Source organism: Miniopterus natalensis, chromosome 8 (assembly GCF_054644295.1).
Source record: "Miniopterus natalensis isolate mMinNat1 chromosome 8, mMinNat1.hap1, whole genome shotgun sequence".
Taxonomy (NCBI): Eukaryota; Metazoa; Chordata; class Mammalia; order Chiroptera; family Miniopteridae; genus Miniopterus; species Miniopterus natalensis.
The window spans coordinates 12,576,411-12,579,989 of record NC_142088.1 but is presented as its reverse complement, the minus strand read 5'-3'; the positions used below and the strand labels follow the sequence as shown (position 1 = coordinate 12,579,989).

Sequence of the window (3,579 nt, the reverse complement as noted above, 5' to 3'; positions counted from 1 at the left end):
CCTCACTATGGAGGCAGCTGCTAGATTCAAACCTGGAGCGGGTTTCAGTGGGGACAAGATTGTTGGTTACAAGATGCACCATAACATAATGAGAAGGTCTGGGTATGGAAATGTCTCTAAGGAAGCTGGCTTCTCAGGGAGGTAAGGTAGATAACTTATCTCTCACTGGGAAGTCTAAGTCCAAGTCCTGCTCCTGTGATTTTGCTCATGGCAATCCCCTTGTAACAAAGAACACTGGCTTCTCTCCTATAATCTATTTAAAAGGCACAACAACTAGTACAGTCACCAATATAAGCAATGACACCATCATTGGACAGGCTGCCTCACTGGCTTCAACAAGGACATCTGTAATAATGTCAACAATAAAATAAAAAAAGAATATGAAATGAAAAGTCACCCATTGACACTGAGATTGAGCACTTCGTATTGTGGTAGGAGTGACTGTTTCACCATCATACTTTCTTCATCACCACAATATCCATGGAGTATGTCCTGGGCTCTACCATCTTCCTCATTGGCATTATTGTGACCCATGTGCCTCCAGGTCACTGTCATTGTCATGTTGTTAATGAAAGAAAAATTCATAGCCAAAAAGAACAGCCTGGTGAAGAACCTGGAAGCAATGGAGACCCTCATTCAGTCCAAGTGACAAAACTGACACTTGGACTCTCAACAGGACCCATCTTTGGCTTGACAATCAGATCTACATGCCTGACACACATGAAAAGCAGACAAATCAACTCTTGGCCTGAAGCTCTGGAATCTGGGCCTCCTTATTTAAGATAATAACCAAGTTGAGTTCAAACAAGGAGAGGAAAGTGTTCCCATCATTGAGAAAGTTGTGGTTGGAGATGCTTCCGGAAATGCCCTTGGAAATTCTCAGAGGTCATTTTGGGTGATGTGATAAAAATTAGGAAATGAAACTACAATGTGCTTGAAGTCCCTTTTGATTCTACCAACAATTTTCAGCACCCCATACATGAGATGGATGACCCCAATGACAAATGCTTCCTTGTGATGATGAAGGGGCCCATGAGATCTTAGAGAAGTGCAGCACCATCATTATCAATATCCTAGAGCAAGCATCTGGACAAGGGCACAGCTAAGGCCTTTCCCACAGTGTGCATGTAGTTTGGTGGCCTGGGGAAGCCACATTCTGGGTTTCTGTCATTCTACTTGCCAGCAATTGAGTTTCCAGAAACCTACTCATTGAACAGATACCATGACATTTCCCACCTCCAACTTTTGCTTTGTGAGCTCTTGTCAATGACTGATCCCCTTCAATCCACTGTGCCAGAGTGCTGGGATCAATGTTGTTATGTTTACAGGTGATGGTGATTGTCCCTTCACAGCCAAAGCTATTGCCGAGAGTGTAGGTATTACTTCAGCCAACAGTGAGGTAGTAGAAGACATTTACAAATGTGTTAACGCTACTGTGGAGCAAGTTAACAAATAGGCTGCTAAAGCCACTGTGGTAGCCAGTATGGAGCAGAAGGACACAAGTCAGGGGCGAGTGAATGAGCTCTTAACCAACCACTCAGAAATCATCCTTGCTCAAACATCTCCCCAGCAGAAGCTGATTATTGTGGTGGGCTCTCAGAGGCAGTATGAAGATGTTGCTGTAACAGAGCTTGGAATTAACAATTCTCCAGCATTAAAAAAGGAAAATATTGCGATTGCAATAGGCGTAACAGGTTCTGATGCAGCCAGAAATGCAAGCCACACAGTCTTACTGAATGACAATGACATCTTTGCATCTATAGCCGCAGGGTGGAGGAAAGCTGCCTAATCATTGACAACCTAAAGAAGATTATTTCTTACATTCTGACCTAGAACACTTGCCCCTTTTTGACCTACATAATTGTTGGGCTCACCCTGCCCAACATCTTGTTCATCAACTTGGGCAGAGATATAACTCCCTCATTGCTTTATTTTATGTGGAAGCTGAAAGTGACCTTATAAACGAGCAGCCTCACACGAGAAGATGGATAGATTGGTGAATAAGACACTTGCTATGACTTCTGCCTGCATACTGGCCTCAAGCCCTGGGAGCTTTTGTTGTTTATGTCACCATGTATGCACAGAGGGGATTTAGACGTAGCACTCTCATTAACCTTTTGGGCAAAGGATATCATGAATGACTAGGAAGACAGCCATGGACAAGAATGGACAAAGTAATAGAAGAAATGCCTAGAAGGAATAGGCTACACATTAGCTCTCATTGACATTAAGAACCAGCAAAGAGCATATCTGATCATGAGAAAGACCAGGGTCAATTTTACATTCCAGCAAGATCCTTTCTGAAATAAAGCATCTGGGTAAGGACTGCATCACAGCTTTTAATAACATTAATTCTATTATATGGCTTTGAAAGTGTCACAGATCTGAATTCTACCATATTCCTGGCTCAGGATTGGTTTGTGGATATGCCACATGCTACTCTTCTTTGGGCATATAAAGATGTGTGAAAACTTTTCATCAGACCTTACCATGGAAGCTGTCTATATAATATACCACTAAGACCATCTTTTTCTCTCATCTCCCAATTTCACATTGGTGATGATCTTTCAGATCTTTGAGCAAAAATGAAATCATCAAATTGTGTACATGAGAAAGACAAAAACTGTATGAAAGATATTCAATGGATGTTTTATACTTTAAAGCTGAGATTTAACTGGTTATGTATGATTTTATGTCTATCTATCTCCATCTCCTGTTTTAAAATACGTTAATTTAAAGGTGATGATGTAGGGAAGAAAGAGATATTTGTATTTACATAGGTTTCCATGATACTAAATAGTCTTGTAGAACCCAGATATCTGATGGGCCTCCCTGCTCTTAAGCTCTAAGTAGCATTCCCCAAACTTCTCTTCCATATCCTATTGAAGATCCAATGCCCTCCCCAAGATTTCCATGTATTTCTGGGAAAATTGGTCACTTTGCTCAAAAATTCAGTTCAATATTTGCAGGAAACAGAGGTGGGGGCAGGATTACATCTTAAGAACATGAACATCCACCACTTTGACTCTTAAACATTGCCATGACATGCTTTCCCTGGCCATATCCCCCCTCACCCCAACCTCTTGCCATCTCACTAGTCCATTTTTGCATTACCTCCTCCCATCTCACTTCTCCTCTCTCCCAGACTGTCCTTTACCCCCTACCACTAGAATGCCAATTTAGCTTCTTTCAAATCCTGCTCTGAAACTGAGCTCCAAGTCCATTTTGCATATCCTGACTCAAGGTACTCAACTGAATAAATGAGTCTTTCATTTACCAGGAAACCATTGTGGTTTGAAATAATAATATATATTTCTTACAAAACATTTGCAAAGCATTTTCCAGATGGACAGTATGTCAAAGCATCACGTTTCATGCTTTTAACTTAGATTTACTCATGTGTGGAACACACACCTATGTTGACAGGCCCAGAGAGACTTCATTTTAAAGTAAGAGACATTTTACAAAACAAAAACACTAAGCTAGAAAGTGCTAAGTGACAGAAGAAAGGTCCAGGGATCAGAATATCTGCAAGTGACTTCAGACATTCCTTCTCAATTTTAATTTCCCTTGATTCTG

At 41.1% G+C, this 3,579-nt stretch overlaps 1 pseudogene; it reads left to right on the top strand.

Annotated features, from left to right (window-relative positions):
- Positions 1-453: 453 nt before the first annotated feature.
- On the top strand, positions 454-2,579 carry LOC107524816 (potassium-transporting ATPase alpha chain 2 pseudogene; annotated as a pseudogene).
- The last annotated feature ends 1,000 nt before the right edge of the window (positions 2,580-3,579 follow it).